The following is a 20667-nucleotide window of genomic DNA, read 5'->3' on the forward strand; positions in this document are numbered from 1 at the left end:
AATAAAGTCAGCCACTGTTTCCATTGTTTTCCCATCTATTTGCCATGAAGTGATGGAACCGGATGCCATGATCTTAGCTTTCTGAATGTTGAGCTTTAAGCCAACTTTTTCACTCTCCTCTTTCACTTTCATCAAGAGGCTCTTCAGTTCTTCTTCACTTTCTACCATAAGGGTGGTGTCATCTGCACATCTGAGGTTATTGCTATTTCTCCTGGCAATCTTGATTCCAGCCTGTGCTTCCCTCAGCCCGGCATTTCTCATGATATACTCTGCATGTAAGTTAAATAAGTACGGTGACAATATACAGCCTTGACGTACTCCTTTTCCTGTTTGGAACCAGTCTGTTGTTCCATGTCCAGTTCTAACTGTTGCTTCCTGGCCTGCATACAGGTTTCTCCAGAGGCAGGTCAGGTGGTCTGGTATGCCCACCTCTTTCAGAATTTTCCACAGTTTATTGTGATCCACACAGTCAAAGGCTTTGGCATAGTCAATAAAGCAGAAATAGATGTTTTTTCTGGAACTCTCTTGCTTTTTTGATGATCCAGTGGATGTTGGGAATTTGATCTCTGGTTCCTCTGCCTTTTCTAAAACCAGCTTGAACATCTGGAAGTTCACAGTTCACGTATTGCTGAAACCTGGCTTGGAGAATTTTGAGCATTGCTTTGCTAGCCTGTGAGACGGGTGCAATTGTGTGGTAGTTTGAGTATTCTTTGGCATTGCCTTTCTTTGGGATTGGAATGAAAACTGACATTTTCCAGTCCTGTGGCCACTGCTGTGTATTACAAATTTGCTGGCATATTGAGTGCAGCACTTTCACAGCATCATCTTTCCGGATTTGAAACAGCTGAATTGGAATTCCATCCCCTCCACTACCTTTATTCATAGTGATGCTTCCTAAGGCCCAGTTGACTTCACATTCCAGGATGTCTGGCTCTAGTTGAGTGATCACACCGTCATGATTATCTGGCTCATGAAGCTCTTTTTTGTACAGTTCTCCTATGTATTCTTGCCACCTCTTCTGAATATCTTCTGCTTCTATTAGGTCCCTACCATTTCTGTCCTTTATTGAGCCCATCTTAGCATGAAATGTTCTCTTCGTATCTCTAATTTTCTTGAAGAGATCTCTAGTCTTTCCCATCCTGTTGTTTTCCTCTATTTCTTTGCATTAATCACTGAGGAAGGCTTTCTTATCTCTCCTTGCTATTCTTTGGAACTCTGCATTCAGATGGGTATATCTTTCCTTTTCTCCTCTGCTTTTCACTTCTCTTCTTTTCACAGCTATTTGTAAGGCCTCCTCAGACAGCCATTTTGCTTTTTTGCATTTCTTTTCCATTGGGATGGTCTTGATCCCTGTCTCCTGTACAATGTCACGAACCTCCGTCTATAATTCATCAGGCACTCTATCTATCAGATCTAGGCCCTTAAATCTATTTCTCACTTCCACTGTATAATCATAAGGGATTTGATTAGGTCATACCTGAATGGTCTAGTGGTTTTCCCTACTTTCTTCAATTTAAATCCGAATTTTGCAATAAAGAGTTCATGGTCAGCCACAGTCAGCTCCCAGTCTTGTGTTTGCTGAATGTATAGAGCTTCTCCATCTTTGGCTGCAAAGAATATAATCAATCTGAGATCAGTATTGACCATCTGGTGATGTCCATCTGTAGAGTCTTGTCTTGTGTTGTTGGAAGAGGGTATTTGCTATGATGTCTGGCCAGTGCGTTTTCTTGGCAAAATACTATTAGCCTTTGCCCTGCTTCATTCTGTACTCCAAGGCCAAATTTGCCTGTCAACCAGGTTTTTCTTGACTTCTTACTTTTGCATTCCAGTCCCCTATAATGGAAAGGACATCTTTTTTGGGTGTCAGTTCTAAAAGGCCTTGTAGGTCTACGTAGAACCGTTCAGCTTCAGCTTCTTCAGTGTTGCTGGCTGGGCATAGGCTTGGATTACTGTGATATTGAATGGTTTGCCTTGGAAACGAACAGAGATCATTATGTTGTTTTGTTGTTCTTTCACTTAGCAATATATATTTCCTCCATGTCTTAAATGGCTTGATAGCTCATTTCTTTTTTAATGCTGAGTAATATTCCATTGTATAGATTTACTACAGTTTGATTATTCATTCAGCTATTGGAGGATATATTGACTGTATATATTTATGTTTTTCATCTTTTCAGTGATCTGTACTTTGTAATTTTCCTACATTACAAATTAATTATATTCTTCATTATATAATGTTTTTAAAATCTCAGGTTTGGCAACATGATGGCTTCTTTTAATTTTACATATAACATTCTGTGACTCAGAAGACATTGGTTTATTGCCCTGGGTTCAGTTTCCATGTCTAGAAATGAATATTGGAAGAGAGAGTTACCAAGTTCCCTGTCTGTCATAAACATCTAGAATGATCATGTTTATTTTAAAATTCATTTAAAAGTCCATGGACCTAATTGCAGCATCCATTGATAGGGCATTAGCCATGAGGCAGTGGAGGAGTATGGGTGTATGTGTGAATGTTTTATAGACTTCATGTCGGAATTTCTTGAAGTGAAAGGCTGGACCTGTAGTCCACAGACACTGCCCACAGGCTTCATGCACACAGGCTGTGAAAGCCCCCAAGTTACAGCAAAAGGAACCAGCACTCCACACACAAGAAAGAGTGCAAAACCCAGCCCTTCACTGTGGACTTTTCTCATGATCAGTTGCTATTTCCACGGCCACCATGTTTTCCACAGAAACCTTCTGTGATATGTTTTTCACATTTTTTAAACTGTGACCCACAGTAAGAAATATAGTTTATGATGTGGTCCTCTCTACAGAGTTATAAACATGTGTTCAGAGATCTATAACTGAACTCAATTTTTTATGGAGCAATCCTAATTTTACTACGTGATTTTCCCTGATATTTTCTAACCTCTCTATCCTAGTTCATTAAAACAATCCTGATTGTGACTCTCTAAAATGATTTCATGACTTCTTAATGGGTCTGGACTTGTACTTTGGAAAACATAGCCTTAGGATCATTATATATTTTTGATTAGGGAACTATACTTTTGTCTTTTGATTTAAATATAGTTACCTCTAAAAGACAAGGACAACACTGTGGGCTAAGGTATGCTTTCCCTTCGACTGGAGTGATGTGAGCACAGAATTCTCAAGCTTGTTTTTAGAGTCTGTGTGGTTGGAAGTTCTAGCAGATCTGTTCTGATACTGATGTGCCTTTGGCTGAAGAAAATCCTGCTCTGCATAAGAGGCTGATTCTCTTGTGGACATATGTAAAAGCGTATTTATTGGAGCATTGTTTTTAGTGATTTAAAGGAAAAAACAACCTCAATAGGAATAGGAAGTGTAGAACAATGATTATTAAATGGTGAACTGGCTGGATCCTAGGCAGGTGGGAAGTGTATGTAGGAAGAGAGGGAGAAATGAATGGACTGAAAAAGCATATCCATTATATTATGTGTGTTTATGTTTAGAAAACAAATATTAAAAAGCCATTACCTCCCCACCCCTTTTTGGTAACAGACTACAAAACAGCAAAGGTTTATGGTATCTTCTTGGTTTGAAGGGGATACATAGAAGTTACTAGCTTTTTAAATAGTTTCCAGAAAGCCCCTTCCCGGAGTTATAGCAAAAGTTTTAGGAAATAGACAGTAAGATCCTTATGTTAAAAAATTGAGAAACACTGTTCAAAGACCTGGGAAAACATACTTGAAAAAAAATTTTAAGAATGATTTTAAGAATGATTCCTTAGAAGAAAATCAATAAAATATGCATTTGGTTCTTATTGACTTTTTCATACAGCACAGTAAGAGTTATTGAACAACAGCCAACCAATTAGGAGGGTTATTCTGTAAGTGAACTGACTCATTAATAGTGTATCAGCAAACTAACCACAGGTACTTCCTAATACATTGTAGTCTTACTGCAACAATTATTCTCTAAGGATGACAAGAATCACTATTTAGCTATACTCAGTGGCTTCAGAAATCTGTTTTTAGAGGAATTTTGGTGAACTAGAGCCACCATCCACCAGTAAAGCAAACTATCCTCATACACACACACACACACACACACACACACACACACACAAATACACCTCTACATTTCCCAGCCCTGACCACAGGCTCTAAGAACCTTTCTGTTCCTTTTACCTGAGATGGCTCCATTTTCTTGGCCAGTTTTTTTTTCACTCTAAAGGCAGAAAATGTGAAATAAAACTTTAAACAAATACATCCCAATCCAAATAACCTCAGGTCATTTTAAATTGATGTGGCTTAGACTTTGAGAGTAAATTGTGAGGGGACAACAGATGACATGGTTGTCTATGTAGAAAATCTAAAGAATTGACAAACTGGAACCAATAAGTGATTATTGCAAGGTTGTAGGGTATAAGGTTAATATAGAAAGCTCATTGCTTTCCTGTATACCAGTAATGACCATGTGGAATTTGAAATTAAAAACTCATTCAATTAGCACCTCTAAAAATTACTTAGATATAAATCTAACAGAATAAATTTAAGATATATATGAGGAAAATGATAAAACTCTGATGAACAATACCAAAGAAAAGCCAAATATATAGAGACATTCCATATTCAAGGAAAGGAAGACTCAATGTTATCAAGATGTCAGTTCTTGCCAATTGTTTTATAGAGTCAATATAATCCCAATCAAAATTCCAACAAGTTGTTTTGTGAATATCAACAAACTGATTCTAAAGCTTAAATGGAGAAACAGAAGACCCAGAATAGCTAACCCAATTCTGAAGAAGAATAAAGCCAGGGAGGCAAAAAGTGGGACAAAAGGTATAACAGGGCCATCTTATCTGGCTGTTATGAGGTAGAGGAAATAAGATGACAACATGAATCTTCCCTTGTTAATGTTTCAGCCAAAAAACTGCCTATGTGTAAGACAGTAAAGTATACATGGCAACTTGGGTTGTATGGCAGTGTATATTAAAAGAAACATGTATATTCTCTGCAGATAACTTGCTTATTTCTAATGGCGAAGTTTGTGGGTAGGTATTGCTCTGCCACAATAGAAGGGAAAGAGAGAATCAGAATGTGGTTTCTATAAAGAAAAATTACTGAGAAAGTCTGAGGAGGAGCCTCCTAATCCATAGCAACCAGATGTTATGTTAAATGCAAACATAAAAGATGAGCCTTTGCTTTCATTTGATTCTTGACATGAGAATGACAGCTGTTGGGGAAAAGACTCTAAGTAACAGTGATCTCATGAAAACTGAGAAGACTTCATTAGGCAAAAAAAAAAAAAGCAAAAGTAAATAGAGTTCTGCCAGGAGAACTCACTGGTCATAGCAAACACCCTTTTCCAACAACACAAGAGAAGACTCGACACATGGACATCACCAGGTGGTCAACACCGAAATCAGATTGATTATCTTCTTTGTAGTCAAAGATGGAGAAGCTCTATACTGTCAGCAAAAACAAGACCAGGAGCTGACTGTGGCTCAGACATGAACTCCTTATTGCAAAATTCAGACTGAAATGGAAAAAGTGGGGAAAACCGCTAGACCATTCAGTATAACCTAAATAAAATCCCTTATAACTATACTGTCGAAGTGAGAAATAGATTTAAGGGTCTAGATCTGATAGACAGATTGCCTGATGAACTATGGATGGAGGTTCGTGACATTGTACAGGAGACAGGAATCAAGACCAACGCCATGGAAAAGAAATGCAAAAAAGCAAAATGGCTGTCTGAGGAGGTCTTACAAATAGCTGTGAAAAGAAGAGAAGTGAAAAGCAAAGGAGAAAAGGAAAGATATACCCATCTGAATGCAGAGTTCCGAAGAATAGCAAGGAGAGATAAGAAAGCCTTCCTCAGTGATCAATGCAAAGAAATAGAGGAAAACAACAGAATGGGAAAGACTAGAGATCTCTTCAAGAAAATTAGAGATACCAAGGGAACATTTCATGCAAAGATGGGCTCAATAAAGGATAGAAATGGTAGGGACCTAATAGAAGCAGAAGATATTCAGAAGAGGTGGCAAGAATACACAGAAGAACTATACAAAAAAGATCTTCATGACTCAGATAGTCATGATGGTGTGATCACTCACCTAGAGCCAGACACCCTGGAATGTGAAGTCAGGTCATCCTTAGGAGCGTCACTACGAACAAAGCTAGTGGAGGTGATGGAATTTCAATTGAGCTGTTTCAAATCCTGAAAGATGATGCTGTGAAAGTGCTGCACTCAATATGCCAGCAAATTTGTAAAACGCAGCAGTGGCTACAGGACTGGAAAAGGTCAGTTTTCATTCCAATCCCAAAGAAAGGCAATGCCAAAGAATACTCAAACTACCACACAATTGCACTTGTCTTACACACAAGTAAGGTAATGCTCAAAATTCTCCAAGCCAGGCTTCAGCAATACATGAACCGTGAACTTCCAGGTGTTCAAGCTGATTTTAGAAAAGACAGAGGAACCAGAGATCAAATTGCCAACATCTGCTGGATCATGGAAGATGCAAGAGAGTTCCAGAAAAACATCTATTTCTGCTTTATTGACTATGTCAAAGCCTTTGGCTGGATCACAATAAACTGAAAGATGTGGGCATAGCAGACCAGCTGACCTGCCTCTTGAGAAACCTGTATGCAGGCCAGGAAGCAACAGTTAGAACTGGACATGGAACAACAGACTGGTTCCAAACAGGAAAAGGAGTACGTCAAGGCTGTGTACTGCCACCCTGCTTATTTAACTTACATTCAGAGTACATCATGAGAAATGCTGGGCTGGAGGAATCACAAGCTGGAATCAATATTGCTGGGAGAAATATCAATAACTTCAGATGTGCAGATGACACCACCCTTATGGTAGAAAGTGAAGAAGAACTAAAGAGCCTCTTGATGAAAGTGAAAGAGGAGAATGAAAAAGTTGGCTTAAAACTCAACATTCAGAAAACAAGATCATGGCATCCAGTCCCATCACTTCATGGGAAATAGATGGGGAAACAGTGGAAACAGTCTCAGACTTTATTTTTTTGTTTTCCAAAATCACTGCAGATGGTGATTGCAGCCATGAATTTAAAAGATGCTTACTCCTTGGAAGGATAGTTATGACCAACCTAGACAGCATATGAAAAAGCAGAGACATTACTTTGTCAACAAAGGTCCGTCTAGTTAAGGCTGTGGTTTTTCAGTGGTCATGTATGGATGTGAGAGTTGGACTATAAAGAAAGCTGAGCACAGAAGAATGGATGCTTTTGAACTGTGGTGTTGGAGAAGACTCTTCAGAGTCCCTTGGACTGCAAGGAGATCCAACCAGTTCATCCTAAAGGAGATCAGTCCTGGGTGTTCACTGAAAGGACTGATGTTGAAGCTGAAACTCCAATACTTGGCCACCTGATGTGAAGAGCTGACTCATTCGAAAAGTCCCTGATACTCTAAGATTGAGGGCAGGAGGAGAAGGGGACGACAGAGGATGAGATGGTTGGATGGCATCACTGGCTCAATGGACATGGTTTTGGGCGCACTCCAGAAGTTGGTGATGGACAGGGAGGCCTGGTGTGCTGCAGTTCATGGGTTCGCAGAGTTGGACGGACTGAGCAACTGAACTGAACTGAAACCTCTGAAAGGGAGGATAGGTGGAAACAAGTGAACAGGGTCTCAAAGGTGGGCAAAGAAGTTGTAAGTTTTCATTGAGGTTGGAACGAAGCAGATGAAACTAGATGGCCCTCACTGCCTTCCTCAGAGCACGTGTTTTGTATGTCTTCATTGAATGAATGCTGCGTCAGTGAGTCCGCAACAGAGAAATTTGAGATCATGGCATTAGTACCTTTTCCTTTCCTTGAAAATGTGCCAGAAAGACTGATCAGACCAAGTCTTTAAAACTCGCTTATAGAAAATACAGTCACCAACTCATCACATCCACTTGGCTTCCGCAGAGGTGGAGCCTGAATGGTGAGTCAGGGCTAGTGGAGAAGGGGCAACCTCTAGACTTGCTACAGGTGATTTCTCTGACCACAGGGAGAGCTACAGACTTTTGGAATTTAGCCTGTTTCCACAAAGTTAAATGATAAGACAAAAATTATCAAATTCAGAAGCTTCCTGCATTTATCGTAAATTCTGAGGCACTGTGGCCTGGCTTACAAGATGGTAGCTACCCTGCAGACATGTGCAGGAAGCTTAAAAATGCATCTCCTCTGTCCTGGGTTTGAGCTAGGGAAATGTAGCATGAGCAGCATCTCCACATTAGGGTGAAAATTTTCCAGTTGTTTGATAATTGGCTTTTGGAAGCATGCGCCTGAAAGACAGTGTGAGAGCCTCAGGGAAAGCCACATACCTAACCCAAAATGGAAAACCAGCAGAACTTAGGGTCTACAAGAAATGCAGAATGCACATAACAACACCACTACACAAATGGGTGTTATGGACTCAGATGAGGCTCTAAGCATAACCAGAAGAAAAAGTCTTTTTAACTCTTCCTCGAGTCTCCGGCTCTTTGAGGAAATCTAGGCCCTAAGTGATCTGCCTTTTTTCTAGTGACTGACTGTTGCTTTAGGAATCAAGTGCCTCACCGTGGTGCTTTTGGAGCCTATTCCTAGCCGAAGTCATCTAGCATTAGCCTTTTAGGTTCCTCCTCTGTAGATACAGTGTCTCTCTGTTCACTCCTGTTTATATAGTACAGTGAACTGGCTTCAGCCAGCCCAGGAAAACATGGCCATCCTAAATTAACTAAATTATTTTGGGGTTTTCCAAGGATTGAAGCTGAGTCTTCCTGGACTCAGCTCAAGAGAATGAGGTACAAGGGAGGTGCTGATGTTGTTTAATACTAACTGACATTTCCCAAAGCACTAATAAACATGAGGTCAAAATTATGGCATGATCTTTAGCCCCTAGAGGCCTGGAAGGAGTCTTCATGAGAAGCAAGAGTGCTGACTTCCTACAGAAGCAGAGCAGCAGTGAAGGACCATCACACTATCAGTGACTGACTGCTATGACTGTACTTAGGAAGCAGAAGATTTCAGCAAGGTGGAGAGACACTCTTTGTTTTCTGCTCTGGTCCCCTGAAGCACAGATTCAGCCCTACTTAATGCACTCTGCATTCCATTTATCTTTATCACCATTCATTAGTTTGCTGGCTCTGCAGATATTGTTGAATCCAGACTAGTATGTGACAGGCACAGATTAGCCTCTCAATAAATGTTGGTAAAATGAGTAGGTGGAACCTCACCCAGCCTATAGAATGCAGTGTGAATATGTGTATGGAGGGAGCCTTAGTGGAGATTTTTTTAAATTAATTTTTTAATTGAAGGTTAATTGCTTTGCAGAATTGTGTTCTTTTCTGTCAAACCTCAACATGAATCAGCCATTGGTGTATATATATATAATATCTCCCCTACCTTTTGAACCTCCCCCCCATCTTCCACCCCATCCCACCCCTCTAGATTGATACAGAGCCCCTGTTTGCATTTCCTGAGTTATACAGCAAATTCCTGTTGGTTGTCTGTTTTACATATGGAAATGTAAGTTGCCATGTTACTTTTTCCGTACATCTCACCCTCTTTTCCCATCTCCCCATGTCCATAAGCCTATTCTCTATGTCTGTTTCTCCACTGCTGTCCAGTAAATTCTTCAGTACTATTTTTCTAGATTCTATATATATGCATTAGAATATGATATTTATCTTTCTGTTTCTGACTTACTCCGTATAATATGTTCTAAGTTCATCCACCTCATCAGAACTGACTTAAATGCATTCCTTTTTATGGCTGAGTAATATTCCATTGTGTATATGTACCACAACTTTAGATAATTTTTTAAGGTATTTTTGCATAGGCTAAATCTTGAAAGACAAGAGTTTCTACAATGGATAAAGGAAGAGTTATCCCAGAAGGAGGTTGAAGCACACACAAAAGCAGGCACATAGATCAACAGGGACCCTACTGTGACTCAGAATGAAACCAGACTGGATGCTGGTAGAAATAAGCAAGGAAATCCAGTTTCACATAGAATTATCAGCTCAAAGAATTGACTAAAAATAGTATGGTTAAAGTGATTAGAAGGAAATGTCCTTGGATTTCAGGAATTAAAAGTAAGTTGCCCCAGAGAATTGCATTTTCTGAGGCCAAGTGTGGTAGGCAGCCTCTGAAATGACTCCCATTGAGCCCTGCCTCCTGATACTCATAGCGCTGTATGACCACCTCCTCTTCAGTACCTTGCTTTTGATAATACATTATGGCAACATTGAGGGGTATCACCTTCCATGGTTCAGTCACTTGTGTCTTATTAGCCAACTGTCAATTGCCTTCTTGGTGTGTGTGTATACTTTTATGAAATAAGCTGCCATGTTGGAAAGGCCCACCTGGCAAGGTACTGAAGGTGGCCCAGGACACATAAGCAATGAGGAAAAGAAGCTCTCATTCCAGAAGAGCCTGAGGGACTGAATTATGCCACAACCACTGAATGAACTTGGAAGCAGATCTCCAGTTGAAACTTTGGATGAGACTGCATCCAAATCAAGGTGGGCTGACACCTTGATTTTGGCCATGAGGCAGAAGATCCAGGTATGTCTGGATTCTTGACCCACAGATACCATGAGACAATAAATATGTGCTATTGTAGCTCGCTAAGTATTGCGGTGAGTTATTATTAAGCAATATTAATAGAGAGAGGAAGTGGGGAAGCTCTGAAAATTCCAGGGCTCTCAATGTCTTCACTGCAGTTACGACAGTGGCCTTGGGCACAGCATTGCTGTGCTTCAGCAGTTTTGTGGCAAAGTGTGTGTTCAAATTCTTTCCTCTTTTTAAAATTGCACTGTTTGCTTTCTTATTATTGAGTCTTGAGAGTTCTTTATATATTCTGGATATGAATCCTTTCTGAGATGTATGATATACAAATATTTTTACCCACTATGTGACTTACATTCTCATTTTCTTAACAGTGTCTTTCAGAGGTACTTAAATGTTTGAGTACAGTAAGTAAGTACAGCTTACTTGTTTTGTCTTGTATAGATCATACTTCTGGAGTTATTTTCTAAGAAATCTTTGCCTTACTCATGTTTATGGCTTTTCTATAAGTTTTAACATTTAGACTTTGCATTCAGTTTGTGATCCATTTTTAATACTTTTTTTGTATATACTGTGAAGTAGGGATTGAAATTCATTTTCTTGGATATCTGATAACCAGTTTCTTGGATATCTAGCACCATTTGTTGATATATTGAATCTTCTGATCCATGGACAAAGTATATCTATTTTTTGAGTAATTAAAAAAGTTATCTTAGGAGTGTTTTAAAGATGCAGTGTATTATTATTATCCTTATATTTTTGCTACGTTTATCCCTATTTCATGTTTTTATACTGTTTTCAATGGTATTGATTTTTTCAAATTTAAATTTCCATTTGTTCATTACCAGTATACCAAAATACAGCTGAATCTGTATATCTGCTTTATATCTTACAACCTTGCTACATTCACTTATAGCTCTAATAGCACTTTTTTCCCCCAAATTCCACAGGATTTTCTGCATAGACAATCATACCATTTGTGAATAAAGTCAATTTTCCTTTCCAGTCTGGTTGCCTTTCCTTTCTTCCTCTAATGTCATAGCATTTGCTAGGACCTTCAGTACAATGTTTAATAGAAGTTGCAAAGGTAGGTATCCTTGAATTGTTACTAATCTTAGAGGAGATTAATCATACTCACCATTAAGTATGGCCTTAGCAATGGGGTTTTCATAGATGCCTTTTATCAGGTGAAGGAATTCCTTTCCTAGTTTGCTGAGATTTAAAAATTTTAGGAATGCATGTTGGATTTTTTGGTCAAATGTTTTTTCCTGCACTGTTGAAATGATATTTTTCTTTTTTAGTTTGTTAATGTTATACATTGCATCAATATGATGCTTTTCAAATGTTAAATCAACCTTGTATTTCTGTGATAACCTCACCTGGTCATGATGTATTATCCTTTTCATAAATTTTTTGTTTCAATTTGCTAAACTTCTTAAAAGTTTTGTATCTATGTGCAAGAGTGATACGTAACTGTACATTTAAAAAAATATCTTTTTCTGGTTTTGGCATCAAGGTACTACTGGCCTTATGGAACAAGTTGGGAAATATTCCCTCCTTTTCAATTTTACAAAAGAGTTTGTAGAGAATTGTTATTGTTTCTTCCTTAAATGTTTGGTAGAAATAACCAGTAAAGACACTTGACCCTGGATTTTTCTTTGTGGGAAGGTCTTTGACTGAAAATTCAATTTCCTTTATAGATATAAGGCTACTGAGGTTGTCTCTTTTTGTGTGAGCCTTGGTAGTTTGTGTTTTGCAAGGAATTTGTCATTGTCATCTAAGTTGTTGATTCATTGGCATAAAGTTGCTCATCATAGTCTCTTATTCTTTTATTATCTCTAGAATTGCTGGTGATGTCATCTCTCATTCCCTGTATTGGTAATTTTGATCCACTCTTTTTCCTGATCGCTTCCCTGATAGCTCAGTAGGTAAAGAATCCCTGCAATGCAGGAGATCCTGGTTCAATCCCTGGGTTGGGAAGATCCCCTGGAGAAGAGAAAGGCTACCCACTCCATTATTCTTGCCTAGAGAATTCCATGGACTGGTCAAAAAAAGTTGGACACAACTGAGCAACTTTCACTTCACTTTTCCTGATCAGTCTGGCTAGAATTTATCAATTTTATTAATAATCTCAAAGAAACAGCCTTTGAAATTCTCAATTTTCTCTATTGTTTTTCTATTTTCTATTTTACAGATTTCCCTTCTTTCTCCTTACTTTGAATTTTATTTGTTCTTTTTGTTTCTTTAGATGAAAGCTGAAATTGTTGATTTGACTGTTTTCTTCTTTTAAATATACCTGATTAGTACTGCCTATTTCTCTCACCCTATGTCCCACGAATTTTATTCAAATTTCATTCAGAATATATTTTAAGAGTTTAAAGTACTTTTAGTTTCCTTTTTTAATTTTTCCTTTTACTGATATATTTAGGAGTGTGTCATTTGGCCACCTGATCAAAGAACCAACTCATTTGAAAAGACCCTGATGTTGGGAAAGATTGAAGGCAGGAGGAGAAGGGGATGACAGAGGGTGAGATGGTTGGATGGCATCACTGACTCAATGGACATGAGTTTGAGTAAACTCCAGGAGCTGGCGATGGACAGGGAGGTCTGGCGTGCTGCAGTCCATGGGGTCACAAAGAGTCGGACACAACTGAGCAACTGAACTGAACTGAACTGATTTGGTTCCAAATAGTTGATGATTTCCAGATGTATCTCTGTAATTGATTTCTAATTCCATTATGGTCAGAGGAAGACAATATATTTTGTATAGTTGTGTTAGGGTTTGCTGTTTAACTCTTCGACTTTTTAACACCTAACTTCAAGTGATACTATAACACTACATATGTCATAGGAGACATTAACAGTAGTATATTTCAGTTTCTCCCTTCTCTGCCTTTATGGTATTATCATACATTTTGCTTATACATATATTTCAAAACACATAATATGTTGTTGTTATTTCTGCTCAGGTAGTCAATTATTTTCAGAGGTATAAATAATAGGAAAAATATATGTTCACCCATGTTCTTACCATTTATAGTTCATTCCTTTCTGTGATTTTATTTCCAATTCATATAATTTTCCTTCTGTCTAAATGACTTCCTTTAAAATTCCTTGTGGATTCCTGATGACAGATTCTTTCAATTTTTTTATGTCTCAAGCTTTAAAGTTATGAAAAAAATAATTTTATTGAGCTATAATTCACATACCACATTAATTCACTGGTTTCAAGTTTACAATTAAATGCTTTTTAGTGTATGGTTACAGAATTGTGTAACCATCACCATATTAATTTCAGAATTTTTTTTACTCCAGTAAGAAGCCCTGTATCTGCTTTCCCTCACTGCTTCTAGGCTTAGGAAACTAATATGCTATTTATGTATATTTGCCTTTCTGGACATTTTATTGGTATATAAATAGAATAATACAATATGGGATATTTTGTGACTGGCTTCTTCCACTTAGCATAATGTTTTTGTGGTTTATCCATATTATAGCATATATCAGTACTTTATTTCTTTTAATTGCCAAATAATATTCCATTTTATGCCTATGACATTTTATTAATCCATTCATCAACTGATAAACAGTTGGACTGTTTCCAGTTTTGCCTATTATGACTTTCAATTCAGTGACTATAAACTCTCACTGTCCTACACCTTTATCATATGTTCACTTCTCTTCCTAGCCAGACTGGAGTCCATGGTCTAGTACTAAAAATGGCCTTTTTCAGTTCAGTTCAGTTTAGTTGCTCAGTTGTGTCTGACTCTTTGCAACCCCATGGACTGCAATACACCAGGCTTCCTTGTTTATCACCAACTCCCAGAGCTCACTCAAACTCATATCCATTGAGTTGGTGATCCCATCCAACCACCTCATCCTCTGTTGTCCACTTCTCCCACCCTCAATCATTCCCAGCATCAGGGTCTTTTCCAATGAGTCAGTTCTGTGCATCAGGTGGCCAAAATATTGGAGTTTCAGCTATAGCATCAGTCCTTCCAATGAATATTCAGGACTGATTTCTTCTTGGATGGACTGGTTGGATCTCCTTGCTGTCCAAGGTACTCTCAAGAGTTTTCTCCAACACCACAGTGCAAAAGCATCAATTCTTTGGTGCTCAGCTTTCTTTATAGTCCAGCTCTCATATCCACCAAGACTACTTGGAAAGCCAAAGCTTTGACTAGATGGACCTTTGTTGGCAAAGTAATATCTCTGCTTTTTAATATGCTGTCTAGGTTGGTCATAGCTTTTCTTCCAAGGAGCAAGCATTTTTAAGTTTTTTGGCTGCAGTCATTATCTGCAGTGATTTTGGAGCCCAAAAAAGAAAGTCTCTCACTGTTTCCACTATTTTCTTATCTACCATATTGCTCCTCTTTTTTGTCCATAATCCTTGCTTAGTGAAACTCACACCTTGGCTAACCTAAATTATCTGTTTAGTTCACACAGCTACTGAACCTTACAGGAGAAATCATTTAACAGTGCTGACTGGATTCATTGCACTTGTTAACTATAATTCTCAAATGGTCACTTGTACTAATATTTTCTTCACTCCTAAGCCAGCCACTTCACACCCCCATTTTTTTTATAGTTGTGCCACCCTCCCCCTTAACACTCAGATGAGGAACAACTACAATTTTGTATAGAAAATAAGTACAGTTGGAAAAGAAATGTCCTCATTTTCCCACTGACTCAATGGTCATGAGTCTGAGCAAACTCTAGGAGATGGTAAAGGATAGGGAAGCCTGGTGTGCTGCAGTCCATGGGGTCACAAAGAGTCAGGCACAACTGAGTGACTTGACAACAACAACATTTCCCATAAAATTCTGCCAATATTTCTCCTTCTGTTATTTTTTTCTCTGAACTAAAGTGCCATTAAGTATTCTTTCCCTCCTTCTATCATTTTCTTCATATCTAGATCACTCTTATCAACACACAAATATATGCTAGACTACCAAAGTTCACATACATACAACCTTGATCTTGTATTGTTTCTGTTTACCATACAAGTCTTTTTTTCTCCTTCACAGTAAAATTTCCTGAAAGTGTTGTATATTTATACTCATTTGCTCTATTTTTTCACTTTTCATTGTTTGATGAACCTCCTCTAACCAGGTTTTCTACCCACTGCTACTGCTAAGTCACTTCAGCCAAGTCCGACTCTGTACGACCCCATAGACGGCAGCCCACCAGGCTCCCCCATCCCTGGGATTCTCCAGGCAAGAACACTGGAGCGGGTTGCCATTTCCTTCTCCAGTGCAGGAAAGTGAAAAGTGAAAGTGAAGTCGCTCAGTCGTGTCTGACCCTCAGCCACCCCATGGACTGCAGCCTTCCAGGCTACTCTGTCCATGGGATTTTCCAGGGAAGAGTACTGGAGTGGGTTGCCATTGCCTTCTCTGTTTGTACCCACAGCTCTGCTGAAATGGACCTTTGTCAGCATCACAATGACTCATATTTTACTAAAGTCAATGGTCATTTTATATTTCACTTTAGTAGACCTTCTGTTGGCATTTGACACAGTTGACCATTTCCTTTTTCTTGAAATACTTCTAGAAGAACACCACACTCTTCCTTTTCTTTAAACTCACCATCCATCTTTTCTGATTTCCTTTGCTGTCTCTTCCTCCCCTACCAGACCCCAAGTGTCGAAGTAACCCTGGATTACTTCAACACTTCAATTACTGCTTAATTTTCTTTTCTTCTCTAATTTTATTTTTTATCTGGCCACATATCTCAATTATGGATGAGATAGTTAGATAGCATCAGATACTCAGTGGACATGAATTTAAACAAACTCTGGGGGATAGTGGAGGACAGAGGAGCCTGTTGTGCTGCAGTCCATGGGGTCACAAAGAGTCGAACATAACTTAGAGACTAAACAGCACCACCAACGAAATGACTCTGAAGTTTATAGTTCTAGCTGAGATCTACACCCTGACTTCCAGACCTGTACATCCAATTCCTTATATATTTTTTCTTGAAAATATAATATGTACCTCAGACTATTATGATATAGTCAAGTAAGAAGTATTCATTCCTGAGCTCCCAGAATCCATATTCCATAAGTTTTCACCTTATCATTCACAGTACCATCCATCCAATCCCTCAGGCCAATAATAAACTAAGAATTTTAACTCTTTATTTTACCTTCACATCTAACATTCAATTTACCAGTAGATGTGTTTCCAGATATGTTCTAAATTGCACAGCTTCTTAACAAATCTACTGTTAGAAACCCAGTCTAAGCCCCAACTGTGTCTAGTATGGGCTAGATATAGCATCCCAATGCTCTTGAGCTAGGCAATGTGATCCTAATGGTCATTTTTAAAATTCTTGTTCCCCTAAAGTCTGTCCCCTATAAAGCAAAGTAATCTTTCTGAAGAGTAAAAACTGACAATATTACTAAATATCCTTTATAGCTAATTTTCTCTCATGCATTGCATTTAGTTGTCTTGTCTCTTCTTGTTGGGAGGATAGAGACCAGTTATTTTATCGAGTATCCATTTGTTCAGTGTTTCCTCATGATTAGATTCAAGTTATGGAATTTTGACAGTTATGCAACCAAAAGTGATCGTGTTCTTTTCAGTGCATTGTATTGGGAAGCAAATGATTTGATTTGTCCCAATATAAATGATGTCAAATTGAATTAAGATGGTGCCTTAACTTATGGCAAGATACTCTGAAAATATTCTATTCCTCCTCAAACATTCAGTCACTATTTGTAGCAATCATTATAGACTTTCTATCATTATTTCTTCTATATTTATAAGTTGGCATTCTTCTAGAAGGAAGGACTTCCCTCTTTTGTATTATTTATATCAGTATGGATTAATAGATTCTTAACCTTATGTTATCCATTATTATCACTATTTTGATACTCAAATTGTCCTTTCCTTGGCCAGAGGTAGCTCCTTTAAGTTGTCTCTTGTGTTCTTTTGATATGTCTTCATGAATTTTTGAGGATTTAACATACCTCTTGTCACCAGATGCTTTAGGTCAATCTTATACTTCTTTTGCCTCAGTCTCACGTTTAGAGAAATGTTGATATTTATTCTGACAGATAGTTAATTTGTGGCAGATCAGTAAATTTTGTTTTCAAGGGTTTTTCTAACCTTTGTTGGGGTGGGATTAAAGTGACCTTATCAAGGTCTAGAGTGTTTTATCCTACAGCATGAACTTTTTGGAAGACCTTTTGAGTGTCCTCGATGTTTCAGTAAGTTCTCTCCATTTTGACCCATTGGGTTCCTATATCTAACAGTGCCATGAAACCTCCTGAAATTCCACTCAGTTCACAGCTCCAGCAGCTGTCCTAAGCTAGATTTCACAGAGTCTCATCCTGTATATGTGCAGATTATCATTTTGACCAGAGACTTAATGGACACAACTATATCTATTTCCACTTGGAAAACCACTTCAGTATTCTTGCTTTGAGAACCCCATGAACACTATGAAAAGGCAAAAAGATATGACACTGAAAGATGAACCCCTAGGTTGTTAGGTGCCCAATAGGCTACGGGAGAGGAGTGGAGAAATAACTCCAGAAAGAATGAAGAGGTGGAGCCAAAGCAAAAACAATACCCAGTTGTGAATGTGACTGATGATGGAAGGAAAGTCCGATGTTGTAAAGAACAATATGCATAGAAACCTGGAATATTAGGTCCAGAAATCAAGGTAAATTCGAAATGGTCAAACAGGAGGTGGCAAGAGTGAACATGGACATTTTAGGAATCAGTGAACTAAAATGGACCAGAGTGGGCGAATTTAACTCAGATGACCATTATATCTACTACTGTGGGCAAGAATCCCTTCGAAGAAATGGAGTAGCCCTCATAGTCAACAAAAGAGCCTGAAATGTAGTACTTGGTGCAATCTCGAAAATAACAGAGTGACCTCTGTTCGTTTCCAAGGCAAACCATTCAGTATCACAGTAATCCAAGTCTATGTCCCAATGAGTAACACTGAAGAAACTGAACTTGAATGGTGCTATGAAGACCTACAAGGTCTACTAGAACTAACATGCAAAAAAAATGTTCTCTTCATTATAGGGGACTGGAAGGCAAATGTAGGAGGTCAAGCGATACCTGGAGTAACAGGCAAATTTGTCCTTGGAGTACAAAATGAAGCAGGGCAAAGGCTAACAGGGTTTTGCCGAGAGAAAGTACTAGTCATAGCAAACACCCTCTCCCAGCAACACAAGAGATGACTCTACACATGAACATCACCAGATGGTCAATACCGAAATCAGTTTCATTATATTCTTTGCAGCCAAAGATGGAGAAGCTCTGTACTGTCAGCAAAAATAAACCTAGAGCTGACTGTAGCACAGATCATGAACTCCTTATTGCAAAATTCAGATTTAAATTGAAGAAAGTAGAGGAAACCACTAGACCATTCTCAGGTCAGTTCAGTTCAGTCACTCAGTCGTGTGCGACTCTTTGCGACCCTATGAATCGCAGCACGCCGGGCCTCCCTGTCCATCACCAACTTCCGGAGTTCACTCAGACTCACGTCCATCAGGTCAGTGATGCCATCCAGCCATCTCATCCTCTGTCGTCCCCTTCTCCTCCTGCCCTCAATCCCTCCCAGCAACAGAGTCTTTTCCAATGAGTGATCTAAATCAAATTCCTTGTGATTATACAGTGGAAGTGAGAAGTAAATTCCAGGGATTAGATCTGATAGACAGAGTGGCTGAAGAACTGTAGACAGAGGTTCATGACATTGTATAGGAGGCAGCAATCAAGACCATCCCCAAGAAAAAGAAGTGCAAAAAGGCAAAATGGTTGTCTGAGGAGGCCTTACAAATAGCTGAGAAAGGAAGAGAAGCTAAAGGCAAAGGAGAAAAGAAATGAAGAGTTCCAAAGAATAGCAAGGAGAGAGAAGAAAGCCTTTCTCAGTGATCAGTGCAAAGAAATAGAGGAAAACAATAGAATGAGAAAGACTAGAGGTCTCTTCAAGGAAATTAGAGCTACCAAGGTCAGGAAGCAACAGAACTGGACATGGAACAACAGACTGGTTCCAAATAGGAAAAGGAGTCCGTCAAGGCTGTATATTGTCACCCTGCTTATTTAATTTCTATGCAGAGTACATCATGAGAAACGCTGGACTGGAAGAAACACAAGCTGGAATCCAGATTCCCGGGAGAAATATCACTAACCTCAGTTATGCAGATGACACCACCCATATGGCAGAAAGTGAATAGGAACTAAAAAGCCTCTTGATGAAAGTGAAAGTGGAGAGTGAAAAAGTTGGCTTAAAGCTCAACATTCAGAAAATGAAGATCATGGCATCCGGTCCCATCCCTTCATGGGAAATAGATGGGGAAACAGTGTAAACAGTGTCAGACTTTATTTTTTTGGTCTCCAAAATCACTGCAGATGGTGACTGCAGCCATGAAATTAAAAGACACTTACTCCTTGGAAGAAAAGTTATGACCAACCTAGATAGCATATTCAAAAGCAGAGATATTACTTTGCCGACTAAGGTCCGTCTAGTCAAGGCTATGGTTTTTCCAGTCGTCATGTATGGATGTGAGAGTTGGACTGTGAAGAAAGCTGAGCGCTGAAGAATTGATGCGTTTGAACTGTGGTGTTGGAGAAGGCTCTCGAGAGTCCCTTGGACTGCAAGGAGATCCATCAGTCCAACCTGAAGGAGATCAGCGCTGGGATTTCTTTGGAAGGAATGATGCTAAAGCTGTAACTCCAGTACTTTGGCCACCTCATGTGAAGAGTTGACTCATTGGAAAAGACTCTGATGCTGGGAGGGATTGGGGGCAGGAGGAGAAGGGGACGACAGAGGATAAGATGGCTGGATGGCATCACTGACTCGATGGGCGTGAGTCTGAGTGAACTCCGGGGGTTGGTGATGGACAGGGAGGCCTGGTGTGCTGCGATTCATGGGGTTGCAAAGAGTCGTACACGACTGAGCGACTGAACTGAATTGAAGTGAAGGGAACATTTCATGCATAGATGGGCACAATAAAGGACAGAAATGGTATAGACCTAACAGAAGCAGAAGATATTAAGAAGAGGTGGCAAGAATACACAGAAAAACTATACAAAAAGATTATGACCTAGATATGGTGTGATCACTCACCTAGAGCCAGACATCCTGGAATGCGAAGTCAAGTGGGCTTTAGG

At 39.0% G+C, this 20667-nt stretch overlaps 1 protein-coding gene across 1 annotated transcript in view; it reads left to right on the plus strand.

Annotated features, from left to right (window-relative positions):
• LOC101110212 (protein SPATA31F1-like) overlaps window positions 1–20667 on the plus strand; it is a 113738-nt gene that overhangs the window by 79577 nt on the left and 13494 nt on the right. The window lies entirely within an intron of this gene.

This window comes from Ovis aries, chromosome 2 (assembly GCF_016772045.2).
Source record: "Ovis aries strain OAR_USU_Benz2616 breed Rambouillet chromosome 2, ARS-UI_Ramb_v3.0, whole genome shotgun sequence".
Taxonomy (NCBI): Eukaryota; Metazoa; Chordata; class Mammalia; order Artiodactyla; family Bovidae; genus Ovis; species Ovis aries.